Source organism: Terrapene carolina, unplaced genomic scaffold (assembly GCF_002925995.2).
Source record: "Terrapene carolina triunguis isolate 2854851 unplaced genomic scaffold, T_m_triunguis-2.0 Scaffold167, whole genome shotgun sequence".
Lineage (NCBI taxonomy): Eukaryota > Metazoa > Chordata > Testudines > Emydidae > Terrapene > Terrapene triunguis.
Window position 1 is genome coordinate 599,189 of NW_020664518.1, and position 15,054 is coordinate 614,242.

A 15,054-nucleotide genomic window follows, 5' to 3' on the forward strand; every position below is an offset into this window, starting at 1 on the left:
CGGCCTGGAAAATAAACCACATCTTTGCCAATCACACTGACCACAGAGGCGGGGATCTCCTACCGGACACCTCCCCACTCCACGGATCTGCTTCAGTCAGATAGGAGTTCAGAGTGTGGGAACAGAATCAAACCTCAAATGGAAGTTTGGCCTGATGCCCAGGGGCGGCTCTAGGCACCAGCTAAATAAGACGGTGCCTAGGGCGGCAAAATGTATGGGGCAGCAAAATGCTGGGGCCTCACCTCAAGCAGCGTCCTGGGCTGGATCCTGTTGTGCTGCTGGGTGCGGCGGGGCACGGAGCCGGCTAAGTGGGGAGCGTGTCCCTGCCACTCTCCCTCGGGCAGCGGCCACCCCCCCCTTAGGCAGGAGCCGGTAGCGCGGCCCTGCCCTGGCAGCAGAGGACAGACAGCTCCTCCTCGGCTTGTCCCTGCCTCTGCAAGCCGAGAAGTGGCCCGTCCTCTGCAGCCGGGGCAGGGCCGCGCTACCGGCTCCCGCCTGGCGGGGGATGGCCGCTGCCCGCGGGAGAGCGGCGCGAACAAGCCGAGGAGCGGCCCGTCCTCTGCAGCCGGGGCAGGGCCGCGCTACCGGCTCCGCCTGGGGGGTGGGCGCTGACAGCAGGAGAACGGCGGGAGCCGGTAGCGTGGCCCTGCCCCAGCTTCAGAGGATGGGCCGCTCCTCGGCTTCTTCGCGCCGCTCTCCCGCGGTCAGCGCCCACCCCCCAGGTGGGAGCCAGTAGCACGGCCCTGCTCCGGCTGCAGAGGATGGGGGAACATGGCGCCCGGGCGGTCCGCTCCTCCTCGGCTTGTCCCCGCCTCTGCCTCCTCCTCCTCCTCCTCCTCTCTGTGCCGCCTCCTGCCAGGGGAGGGGAGAGGGCCAAGGCCAAGGCCAGCTCGTGCCAGGGCCAAGGTGAAGCCCAAGGATGAGCAGGGCTGGGATCCAGCAGCAGCTCCAACCCCTGGCCCTGGGAGCGGCGGTGATCGGAGATGACTCCACCTCAGGCCAGATCCGCAGCAAGGTAAGAGTCGGGCCAGGCGGGAGGGTCCCCAGGACCCCTGGGGAGCTTCTGCCTGCTGTAGCCCCAGAGGCTGCTGCCTCCCTCCCCAGCCCCTCACAGCACTCCAGTGCCTGGAGTCTCCGTCTGCCTCCCCTCCTGCAGGGGGCGAGCAACCTGGCAGAGAGGGGCAGCATCTGTCCAGCAAGCCCAGCACCTCTTCCTTGGCTCCTCCAGCCACAGAGCTCTCTCCATTGCATGCCCCTAGGGCTCCCAGCTGGGCGGCCTCAGTGCTGGGAAAATGCCAGCAGGGCTGGGTCCAGTGTGTATCCGAGCTCGTGGGGAGCTCTCTCGCCCCAATGACTAGCTCCTTACCTACGGCAAGTACAGTAGTGCAATAGGAGTGTGATGTGAAAAATATCATGTCACGTTGTGACACGGTCACTCAAATCACGATTACGTGTGTGTACTGTGCTGCACTATCGGCACCATTTGCGCTAATTTCCGTTTCGCGTCGGTGCCAGTGGTTATAGAGCTAAAATGCCGGGACAAAAACAAAAACAATTTTCTGGTGCTGCTTACTGGCAACAAAGAGAGAAATGGCAAAAAGAATTAGAAAAACTATCTTGTACTTCAAAAAAGTATTTAAAAAAAGTCGACAATCAAGGAGAAAGCTCTAAACAATGCGTTGAAGGTGATAATTCATCAACTGATGAAGACCGATTGAACCAAAGATGAACAACAATCTGACTAAACATTATCTTCACTAACTGATAAAGACGAACAATCACAATCCATCCAAAGATTTACTACTTCAGCTGAAGAGTCCAGAAATGAAGAACTGTTATCCAAATCTAAAACTGAAGAACAATTATTGGAAGGTGGAGAGACTGACATAGGATCGGATCCAAGTACATGGCCGACAATAATTACTGATACAATGCGAATTATTATTGTGAAAAAAGGTCCTTCAAAACTAGATCCTACATTTGAATATCCATTTAATGAGTCGAATCGTCGATTTATGCCATCCAGTATGAAGAAAAAAATGAAAAATGGGGAACAAATTAATAAATCGTGGTTAGTGTATTCACAGACCAAAGATGTCGTTTTTTGTTTTTGCTGCAAACTGTTCTGTAACTCGGACATTCTTCTGGCAACTGCAGGTTTTAATGACTGGCGAAATTTGCATCAGCATTTGAAAGAACATGAAACATCAAAAAATCATTTACGCTCATTGACAAATTGGATTGAGCTGTCAAACAGATTACGTATCGGTAGAACAATCGATGCGGTACAGCAACGTCAACTAAATTCAGAAATTCTATGTTGGCAAGCAGTGTTGGAACGTTTACTGGCAATCATTAATTTCCTAGCCGAACAGTGCCTCGCATTCCGTGGATCCTCGGATATTTTATATGAGAATAACAATGGAAATTTCTTAAAATTGGTTGAGTTATTGGCAAAATTTGATAATGTTATGGCTGAGTAGTACCAAGAGTGAAAGATGGAGAGATTCACACCCATTATTTGGGTAAAAATACACAAAATGAGATAATAGAATTAATTTCTAATGGAGTGCATAATGAAATTTTATCGAATTTGAAACATGCCAAATATTACTCAATTATAGTTGATTGTACTCAAGATCTGAGCAAAACTGAGCAAATGTCAATAGTTTTACGATTTCTGAAAATTGATGAAAATGCAGAAGTGAAAATTTGTGAACACTTTCTAGAATTTATACCAGTGAACGAAACTACTGGGAAAGCCCTTACAGATGTAATTCTACAGAGATTGGAACACTATGGAATACCTTTAGAAAATATGCGTGGCCAAGGGTATGATAACGGCTCAAACATGCGAGGACGACATGCAGGTGTACAGCAAAGAATATTGAATTTAAACAATCGAGCTTTTTTCATTCCTTGCCATGCGCATTCGCTCAATCTAGTTGTCAGTGATGCTGCCAAATCATCTAAAGATGCCGTTTCATATTTTACCACAGTGCAAGCAATTTACAACTTTTTTAGTGCTTCCACACACTGTTGGGCAGTCTTGAACAAAAACTCACACTTAAACCTCTGAGTCAAACTAGATGGGAAAGCAGGATAGAAGTTATTAGACCATTCCGATATTCATCAGGAGAGATTTACGATGCACTATTCGAAATAAGACAAGACTTGTTGTATGATCCTTCATTTCGACATGAAGCTGAAACATTGGCTCAGAAAATGATGCAGTTTCAATTTTCATGTTGCACGGTTATTTGGCACAATATTCTAAATCAAATTAATTTGACCAGCAAAGTTATGCAGAACATAACCATAGACATAGGCAAAGATGATTTTGAATAAAACGCTGGAATATTTAAAAAAATACCGTTCAGATGAAGGATTTGAAGAAACTGTCAAAGAAGCAACAACAATAGCAGAGGATCTTGATTTTGAACCAACGTTTGCACCTCAACAATTCATTCGTCCTCGGAAAAAAACAAGACAGTTTTGTTATGAGGCTCATGATGATCCTATTCTCGATCCAAACGAAAGGTTTAAAGTTGAATGTTTCTATTGTATTTTGGATGTAGCTATAACTTCCATTGAAGAAAGATTTTGTCAGTTGCGTGGTCATTGTGAAACTTTCGAATTTTTATACGATATTGGAAATATTAAAAATCAGTTTTCCAAAGAAGACCTCATGAACCAGTGCCAAGACCTACATTTAGCGCTCAGTACTGATAACACTGCTGACATTGATGCAGTAGAATTGTATGATGAATTAATAGCTTTATCTGAGCTAATAAGTCCTAAAACTTCTCCTCTAAAAGTATTAGAATTTATAGCAAGAAATGATTTTTTCACTCCAAACACTGCTATAGCATTACGCATTCTTTTAACATTACCAGTATCAGTGGCTTCTGGTGAGCGCAGTTTCTCAAAACTGAAATTACTAAAAAATTATTTGAGGTCCACCATGTCTCAAAATTGTATGTCAGGACTGGCATTAATTTCAATTGAAAGTACTTGTAACCCTTCTGCCCATCTAAGTTGGCAGCAACAAGGGCCGGGTTCTGTATCTAGGGGTTCCGTTTCAATAACGCAATGCAAAACCGGCTCGAGCCCCCACCCAGTGATCTGGGACAATTACATACCACCCCCTGGGTGCCTCTAAGAGGCAATACTTCCCCTCTTGCAAGCACGGAGTCTGAGTGTAGCAGAAAATGTTTAATAACATGAGGTAAACGACATCAGCATTAAATTGGAAAAACACCACAAACAGGATTCATAACACAAACCATGAGCAAAAGACCCACCCCAGCAAATTGGGCTGTGTCCTTTCCCTTTGGTTCTTGAATCCAGCAACCCAAAAATCACCCAGAGTCCCCAAAGTCCAACACCCCCAAAGTCTCTTGGGTCCAGCAACCACCCAAAGTCCCAAAAGTCCAACAACCCCAAAGTCTCTGTCCCTGGTCAGTGCAGCCCCAGAGTAAAAGGGGGGCACGCAGGGTGTTAAGGGGCACCTTATGTGACCCGAGGCCGGCTGGTCGTCTCTCCGTGGGGTTCCACCGCAGCCTTCACCATAAGCCAGTCCACTTCCTGCCGTCCCACGAACTGGTCTGCTCTACGAGCTGCTCCACTCCACTCACCGACCTGTGAGCCACTCCAGCCATCCCTGCAAACAGCTCCGCTTGCCGTTCGTTGGGCCGCTCCAACCATACCCTCAAGGCTCTGTGCCACTCCTCCAGTTTTCCCGGCAAATTGCTCCACCAGCTGCTTAGCAATATAGCTTCAGGCTCCCCCACTAGTTACCACATAACTCAGTGATCTCAGCTCTTAATAACTTTAGCTCTTTTGTGATTTCATCTCATAGTAGGGGAGCCCCAGTGCTGGTGCACCACTGGCCCAAAGTGAATTCAGCTCAGCAGCTTGTAACTAGACTCCTAATAGAATCAAAGTTAGCTCTGACATTCAACAATGGAGAGAGAAGATAGTACAATTGGCATTTTAAGTTCTCAAAGAAGGCAGGTTCCATACCATCAGACACAAATATCTGTCCCCATCCTCTCTCAATTCACTGGGTTTTGTAACCCATGCCCCTTGTCAAGCAAGTGCTACTTAGGTAATGGTGAGTCCTTCTGTCATACAACAGTTCCACTGGCCTTGATTCACAGAATCGGGGTAACAAAACTTTATTCTTCCTGTCCCAATAACAGAGAAACTGGGGATCCCACACCAGCCAAAGTAACCACTTTCAGTTGCTGTGTTTCATGCCAGGCGAGTGGGTGTGCCTATGCAAACAAGATCAGCCCCTGGAGTTCTTTTCCACACTCGCCATAATTCACCACCAGATGTCAGGGTAGAGCTCATCCTGACTCTGCTTACATCCTATTGCAAAAAATTTAGATTTCACTGACTTATTAAAAGACTACGCAAGTATAAAAAGCAGAAAAATTCAGTTCATATAAATTCTTTTAATTTATGAGAAACTGGAAGACACTAACGTTTTTCATTACAGTGTATAGTTGAACTCAAATTGTTTGTAATTGTGTTTTTGTTAAAATTAAATGTTAAAATTACACTAGTAGGAAATTGTTTTATTTCACTAACTACAAATTCTCTGTTTTCATTTTTTTTTAAATTTTAAACAGTCAAAACAAAATTGCAAAGTGCAAACGTGTAAAAGCCATAAAAAAGCATGGCGGGGGGCAGCCAAAAATTTTTTTGCTTGGGGCAGCAAAAAACCTAGAGCCGGCCCTGCCTGCTGGTTGGAGATATGCAACTGGAGGCTGCTCATCCAATAAACCTTGCATCCAAACAGGTCCAATCTATTGGCCTCTTTATTTTTTTGGGGGAGCAGTCTACTGTGCCTGTCTGTCCTGCCGCTCATTCACCGCCGACACTGCCAGGGACCGTACGGGGGGCGGGGGCGAGTAAAGGTTCTCAAACCCACTGGCTGGGACACACTATTTCTTCTCCGCCCTTTTTGAGGTGGGCAGCAGAGAAGAAGTCTGCCATAGTGCCCTGAAGGTCCCATCACCGTCTCATTCATGGACAGGGCAACCCTGGAAGGAGCCACTGCAGCCAAGATGTCAGTTAGGCTGTGCGCAGACTCCTTGAGCTCCTCGACTTCCAGTCCCAAATTTGTGGTGACCCTCTTCAGAGCTTCAGAGCTTCAGGAGGGACATCTGGTCCTTTGCCACCTGGAAAGCATCCAGGGTCGAAGGGATCTGCAGGCGCCTGGTCCCATGGTCACTGCCAGGAGTCGGAGGTGGGTGCTGGACCGGATTCAGCGCTCTAGGTGGAGTTGCCAGAGCCAACACTGGCTCAGGGGAGGACAAGTGGCCCAGCACAGGTCTGACTACACTGGTCACTCCCTGCTTGTCCCTCTTTGGCACCAGAGTGCGCCGTCTCTCGGTGCGCTGTTTCTTATGCTTGTTCCTTGGCACCAGGGATAGAAAATGGTGCTGAGAAGAGCACAGTGCTGGTGAAGTTTCACACGGAAGCCAGAGTGCTCGGTGCCGATTCGGAGCAGCTCAGCTCTGAGGACTGTCTCGATGAGTAAGACTTTTAGACGAATGTCCCTGTCCTTTCGAATACGCGGTCTGAAGCCCCTGCAGCTCTGGCAACTCTCTTTAATGTGAGTTTCCCCAAGGCACTTTAGACAGCTACAGTGAGGTCACTCACTGACATCGGCTTGCCTCAGGAGGTTCACGACTTGAAGCCTGTAGACCAGCACATGCCTACCCCTGGGCAAAAGTCCCTTGATGACAGGGACAACTATTAACAGTACCATACACAGTAACGACACTAACTATATAATATATGACAGAAAAGTCCAAACCACTGGAAAGAGGCCTTGCAAGAGCAAGAAGGATCATTCCAGGCAACTGTCACAGACGATAAGAAGGAACTGAGAGGATGAGGGGCCGGCAGCACCGCTTATACCCAGTGTGTATCGAGAGGGCTCTAGAGCTGGTCCTACAGATACCACTGAGGGAAAAATCTTCAACAACTGTGCATGCAGCATGCACACACCTAGCATGCAATGGACATGAGCAAATACTCAAAGAAGAACTTATCCATTTTCAATGTAATTTGCTCAAACGGTGTGAACATATATTCCACTTTCACCCATCAAAGATGTCTCAGTCATCTTATAGATGTCACTTCAGATTTATTGTTGCAAAGCAGTGAGATTTTTGACACTGATGCTTATGCATTTTTCATGCATCGTGGAATACGTTGTGTAAACAGAAATAGTAAATTTGTCAGTTTTAATCATTAGACAATACAGATGTGCAGTGAGAATTTTAATTTTTTCCCCATATTTTGCAGAACTCCTGTGCAGTTGTTAAGGAACCCCTTGGGTCTACGGTCCCCGCTTTGAGAACCTTTACTCTAGTTGGACATGCTAATGTTCCATCTCTGGACAAGGCACTAGGGAAGGAACTGAGGGTAGCTCAACCATGCACCCCTGAATAGTCTCGGTGTCTGCCACAAGAAAGCATAGGGTGCACGCATCGGCTGAACAGATATTGCTAGCTAAAAATCTCCAATCAAGGGCACATGCGCACTTGAAGTGGAGCACCCATAAGGCTACTACTCAAAGAAGAAGCAGTCTATTCTGGCTGAGCAGACTACATTGCATCCTTGCACATACCGACTTAGCCACAACAATCCATTTCTCATGAGTTCAGGGGCTATTATTGCAAGACCTAGAGTCTACCGACAAAATCCAGCTGGTGCTAATGCTGATTACACAAGCAGATAGGATCACATTGCCTCAGCACTGCAACCGCAGCACTGGCTGCCTGTCAAATGGCAGGTGATTACCACATCCAGGTCTTCAGCTTTAAAGCTCTCCCTGGGCAGGGAACACCATCTCAGAAACTGCTCATCCCACCACAGTCACGACTTCCTGAGGGATGGTGAAACTCGCAGTGGGCAGGGTGAAACTAGTGTGGGTGAGACATGGAGCCTTTCCAGCAGCCATCCAGTGACTGGAGAACTCCCTGCCACAGAATCTAAGGCTGGCTGCAATTCAGAGCACTTTCAGGACAAATTGCAAGCACCAGCTCTGATTCAACCTCTGCATAGTATAAACACACCCCAAGTCTCAATGAATTCTCCTGCCACAACAAAAATCCCTTCCTTCCCCCACTATTGGGATGAGTGCAAACAAGGAAGAACAAGCACAGAAAAGAGGAATGAAATGAATGGTCTAACTACCCCGCACCAGCCTTGGCATAGCGGAGGGAAGCACATAATAAGGGGAGTGCTGACATTGATACTGTTCTCTTTCTTGTGATCACGTGGTTTCTCAGTGTAAACATGGCTGGCCTGATTTTCCAAAGGAAGAAGCCCACAGCTCCTGGACTCAGTTGCATCACTATTTGTGCCTGCAATTACCGTGACTGTGACTGCAAATTGTTTATTTTGCCGGTTAAGTACCTACCTGCCCATTTGCACGCAAATCTAAATAATTTGAATGCATAGTCGTTGTAACTGCACATACAGTGCACATACAGTCTGACATACTGCCATGGATTTCTGGAAATAGGACCACATGTGCCATTATCATGAACACTTTTCACAAAGCGATCACTCTATAGCTGACCTCTGAGTCCTCATACCCAAAGGAAAGCTGCAAAACCCCTTCAAAAGATGAGCCTGGGAGCTTACGTTCATAACTTTGCTAGATACTAAAAATCATGGACTGAATAGAGTCATGAGATTTATGACTTATTACAAAAATCAATAACCCATTAACCTACCCTTACCACCCATGACTGGACAGGTGTTTATGGGCCACTACATCTTGAATGGTCCCTTGAAATCTGTGTGAACAACTTATGCTAAACAATCTGTTCCACCTTGTATTTAGCTGTGACAGTCTGGGGTATATCTACACAGCAGCTAAAAACTCACGGCTGGCTCAGGTCAGCTCACTCGGGCTCACAGGACTCTGGCTGCAGGGCAATTTCTGTGTAAACGTGAAGGCTTGGGCCAGAGCCCAAGCTCTGGGCCCCCACAAGGAACGAAGGTTCCAGAGCCCAGCCTCCAGAAATTTACGCAGAAAATCTACACAGAAATTTTTAGCCCCAGAGCCTGAGCCCCAAAAGCCAGGGCCAACTGACCCAGACCAGCTGCAGGTCTTTTATTCCAGTGTAAACATATCCTCTCAGTTTACATTCCAGTGTAAAAATATCCTCTCAAACAGGGAAGAATTATCAGGGGAAGCAAAAATGGATGGGAACTTGGGAGACAGTGACCATGAGATGGTCGAGTTCAGGATCCTGACACAAGGAAGAAAGGAGAACAGCAGAATAATGACCCTGGGTTTCAGAAAAGCAGACTTTGACTCCCTCAGGGAACTGATGTGCAGGATCCCCTGGGAGAATAACATGAGGGGGAAAGGAGTCAAGGAGAGCTGGCTGTATTTTAAAGAATCCTTATTGAGGTTTCAGGAAAAAAACATCCCGATGTGTAGAAAGAATAGTAAATATGGCAGGCGACCACCTTGGCTTAACAGTGAAATCCTTGCTGATCTTAAACACAAAAAAGAAGCTTACAAGAAGTGGAAGCTTGGACAAATGACCAGGGAGGAGTATAAAAATATTGCTCAGGCATGCAGGAGTGAAATCAAGAAGGCCAAATCACACTTGGAGTTGCAGCTAGCAAGGGATGTTAAGAGTAACAAGAAAGGTTTCTACAGGTATGTTAGCAACAAGAAGAAGGTCAGGGAAAGTGTGGGCCCCTTACTGAATGGGGGAGGCAACCTAGTGATGTGGAAAAAGCTAATGTACTCAATGCTTTCTTTGCCTCTGGCTTCACGAACAAGGTCAGCTCCCAGACTGCTGCACTGGGCAGCACAGTATGGGGAGGAGGTGAGCACCCCTCAGTGGTGAAAGAACAGGTTAAGGACTATTAGGAAAAGCTGGACAAGCACAAGTCCATGGAGTTGGATGATGTAATTGCAGAGCCATTGGCCATTATCTTTGAAAACTCATGGCGATTGGAGGAGGTCCCGGATGACTGGACAAAGGCTAATGTAGTGCCAATCTTTAAAAAAGGGAAGAAGGAGGATCCAGGGAACTACAGGCCGGTCAGCCTCACCTCAGTCCCTGGAAAAATCATGGAGCCGGTCTTCAAGGAATCAATTTTGAAGCACTAAGAGGAGAGGAATGTGATCAGGAACAGTCAGCATGGATTCACCAAGGGAAAGTCATGCCTGACTAAGCTAATTGCCTTCTATGAGGAGATAACTGGGTCTGTGGATGAGGGGAAAGCAGTGGATGTGTTATTCCTTGACTTTAGCAAAGCTTTTGATACAGTCTCCCACAGTATTCTTGCCAGGAAGTTAAAGAAGTATGGGCTGGATAAATGGACTATAAGGTGGATAGAAAGCTGGCTAGATCGTCGGGCTCAACAGGTAGTGATCAATGGCTTCATGTCTAGTTGGCAGCTGGTATAAAGCGGAGTGCCCCAAGGGTCGATCCTGGGGATGGTTTTGTTCAATATCTTCATTAATGATCTGGAGGATGGCGTGAATTACACCCTGAGCAAGTTTGCAGATGGCACTAAACTGGGAGGAGTGGTAGATACGGTGGAGTGTAGGGATAGGATACAGAGAGACCTAGACAAATTAGAGGATTGGGCCAAAAGAAATCTGATGAGGTTCAACAAGACAAGTGCAGAGTCCTGCAATTAGGACGGAAGAATCCCATTCACTGCTACAGACTAGGGACCGAGTGGCTAGGCAGCAGTTCTACAGAAAAGGACCTAGGGGTCACAGTGGACGAGAAGCTGGATATGAGTCAACAGTGTGCTCTTGTTGCCAAGAAGGCTAACGGCATTTTGGGCTGTAGAAGTAGGAGCATTGCCAGCAGATCGAGGGACATGATCATTCCTCTCTATTCGGCATTGGTGAGGCTTCATCTGGAGTACTGTGTCCAGTTTTGGGCCCCACACTACAAGAAGGATGTGGAAAAATTGGAAAGAGTCCAGCAGAGGGCAACAAAAATGATTAGGGGGCTGGAGCACATGACTTATGAGGAGAAGCTGAGAGAGATGGGATTATTTAGTCTGCAGAAGAGAAGAATGAGGGGGGATTTGATAGCTGCTTTCAACTACCTGAAAGGGGGTTCCAAAGAGGATTGATATAGACTGTTCTCAGTGGTAGCAGATGACAGAGCAAGGAGTAATGGTCTCAAGTTGCAGTGGGGGAGGTTTAGGTTGGATATTAGGAAAAATGTTTTCTCTAGGAGGGTGGTGAAGCACTGGAATGGGTTACCTAGGGAGGTAATGGAATCTCCTTCCTTAGAGGTTTTTAAGGCCCGGCTTGACAAAGCCCTGGCTGGGATGATTTAGTTGGGGATTGGTCCTGCTTTGAGCAGGGGGTTGGACTAGATGATCTCCTGAGATCCCTTCCAACCCTGATATTCTATGATTCTATGATTTACCAGACTGGAAGAGCTCCGTGTAAGCTTAAAAGTGTGTCTCTCTTATCAACAGAAGTTTGTCCAATAAAAATTATTCTTCTTCGAGTGCTTGTTCATGTCCATTCCAATCAGGTGTGTGCACGTTGGCCGGAAGATTTTTCCCTTAGCAGCATCCGTTGGATAGGCCTAGGCACCCTCTGGAGTTGCGCCTTCATGGTGCCCAATATAGAGCCCTGCTGACCCACCACTCCCTCAGTTCTTTCTTACCACCAGTGACGGTGTCTGGAACTTCCCTCAGCTCTTGCTCAGCAAGCTCGTTCTTTCTCTGGTTGTAGATAGTTAATTAGTTAGTGTTCTTACTATAGAGATTGTTGGGGGTCCCCCCTAGGGTGACCAGATCGCAAGAGTGAAATATTAGGACACATTGGGTGAGCGGGGCGGGGGGAGGGGAGAGGACGACAATGACAGACACAGGTGCACAGAGCCATGAGAGGGGGCCCTAGGAAGCTGTGAGAGGGGGCCCTAGGAAGCTGCAAGAGGGGTTGTACGGCCCCTGCAGCCCGCACCACAAGCCACAGGGCAAGGACACCTATTCAATTCAATGAGAATTTTGCATGTGAATTGATGTACCTAGTTCTGAGATTATAAAGCCAGAAGGGATCCGGTGATCACCTGGTCTCACTGCCTGTATAGCACAGACATAGAACTTTCCCAAAATAATTCCTAGAGGATAGCTTTTAGAAAAAGCTTTTAGAAAAACACCATAACCCTTAGTATATTGTTAATCGTTAATTACTCTCACCATTGAAAAGGTATGCCTTCTATCCAGTCTGAATTTGTCTAGCTGCAACTTCCAACCGTTGGCTCATGCTCTACCTTTCTCTGCTAGACTGAAGTGCCCATTATTAACTATTTGTTCCCCATGTAGATACTTACAGTCTATAACCAAGTCACTTCTTAACCTTCTTTTTGTTAAGCTAAATAGATTGAGGTCCTTGAGTCGATCACTATAAGGCATGTTTTATAATCCTTTAATCAGTCTTGTGACTCTTCTCTGAACACTCTTCAATTTATCAATATCCTTCTTAAATTGTACACAGCAGAACTGGACACAGTATTCCAGCAGTGGTTGCACCAGTGCCAAATACAGAGATAAAATAACCTCTCTACTCCTGCTTGAGATTCCCCTATTTAGGCATCTGGTCACCCTATTTCTGTATGCATTTCACCAGGTTTTTTTGTAAAAATCAAAACTGAACTGCCCCAGAAATTCTGGCATGTGGAATCATCGTGAAACTCGCATGGCTCCAACCCTGCCGATGAACCTTTAGATCCACTGCACAGACTTCTGCCACTTGAGCTAATGAAGTAAGTAATGGCAGAGGCAGTAGGTTGTCATCCTATATGTGATAGATCAGCTCTATAGGGGGATGAGACACTTTTTTTGCCACTGGGTTTCACAGATATTTGCTGACAGAAGAGGAACTGTGAAACTCAGGAATCCTGGGTCTATTCCAGGCTCCTGAATGGAGTGGTCTCTAGTAGTCAAAGACCCTTCTTCCCCGTCCCCTCCAGTCTATGTCTATCCTATTGCTGTCTAACGCGCCCCAGCTCCTCATCTGATTTCAACTGCCCCCCACTACCACTCTGGATTCCTTGTCCCAGTTTCCTGGTCCTGTCTCACTCTCCTCTCTCCCCGCCCCCATCCCTCAGATGGGATGTTCGTTCCAGACTGGCAAAATTATAAGGCTTCCCAACATTTCAACACTTCCCATTCTAAATTTTTGGTTGCTTAACTATAGGCTAGCTCTGCCTACAACAAAGCATATTCAGAACCTCTGATTAAAGGGATTATAAGTGTAGCAACCTCCATCATAGCTAGTCACGAAAGATTGAACCCGAGCCATCCAGACTTAAAAGCATGAGCTTCTACTACTTGAGTTCAAGATATAACTCCCTTAGCTGGTAGCTATACAGTTATCCTCTAAAAATCCACCAGAGGAGGGCACAAAACACATGTTGGACAGTGAATTACAAAAGTGCCAAATATTATTATTAGACCTGCAATACTTTTCACAATGCACATCAGCGGGGGATAAACTGGGAGTTTAAGAATATTTGGAAAACAATTTTAGAATAACATTCAGTGCTGTGGTTTAAAAGGAAAAAAAACCTGTTAAAACTCATAACTTAGCAGTATTCAGTGTTTGAAAAAAAACAACTTTTAGGAGCTATGGGATACAAGTTAAGAATGTTGAAACAGGAAGATGTTCTGCTTAGTTACCACTTGGGCAAGGCGGCGTGCTATGTTGTCATAACTATAAAGGGAAGAGTAACAGCTCTCCTGTGTACAGTACTATAAAATCCCTCCTGGCCAGAGACTCCAAAATCCTTTTACCTGTAAAGGGTTAAGAAGCTCAGGTAACCTGGCTGACACCTGACCCAAAGGACCAATAAGGGGACAAGATACTTTCAAATCTTGGGGGGGGAAAGGCTTTTGTTTGTGCTCTTTGTTTAAGGGGTTGTTCGCTCTTGGGACTGAGAGGGACCAGACATCAATCCAGGTTCTCCACATCTTTCTAAACGAGTCTCTCATATTTCAAACTTGTAAGTAAATAGCCAGGCAAGGTGTCTTAGTTTTACTTTGTTTTCTCAACTTGTAAATGTAACTTTTACTAAAGTGTTTATCTTTGTTTGCTGTACTTTGAACCTAAGACTAGAGGGGAGTCCTCTGAGCTCTTTAAGTTTGATTACCCTGTAAAGTTATTTTTCATCCTGATTTTACAGGGATGATTTTTACCTTTTTCTTTAATTAAAAACCTTCTTTTTAAGAACCTGATTGATCTTTCCTTGTTTTAAATCCAAGGGGGTTGGATCTGTATTCACCAGGAGTTGGTGGGAGAAAGGAGGGGGATGGTCAATTTCTCCTTGTTTTAAGATCCAAGGGGTTTGGATCTGTATTCACCAGGAGTTGGTGGGGGAAAGGAGGGGGATGGTTAATTTCTCCTTGTCTTAAGATCCAAGGAGTTTGGATCTGTATTCACTAGGGAATTGGTGAAAGGTTTCTCAAGGCTTCCCAGGGAAGGGAATTAGTCTTTGGGAATGGTGGCAGCAGACCAGATCTAAGCTGGTAATTAAGCTTAGAAGTCTTCATGCAGGCCCCCACATTTGTACCCTAAAGTTCAAAGTGGGGATACAGCCTTGACATGGTGGCATAGCGGTGGGAATCATTTTAAACCCAAAAGCCAGTAAGATTTTTTTTTTCCTTCTAGCTGCTTGGAAAGCAGAGCTGAAGGTAGATGCATATCGTATCTCTCCTTGCCTGAAGGCAGAGGTGTTAAGTTTTTTTAACAAGAGCCTTTGTTAAGAGAAGGGTTCAATTAATGAGCAAACGACTGGTAAAAGGAATTTACAAGCTGAATTGTTTTTTTTTCTTTTTACATCCTCGGGAGTAGCTAGTTAGAAAGTCTCTGTTACCTCAGCAGCAGCCAGAGCTAAGTGCATCCCAGTTTCAGTCAACTGCAGAGGGGTGTGACCCAGCACAAGAAAACAGGAAAATGACTACAAAAGAAGAAAAAGCCAAAGAGGAGGCCCACAAGAGAGCTATGGAGCTGAAAGAAAA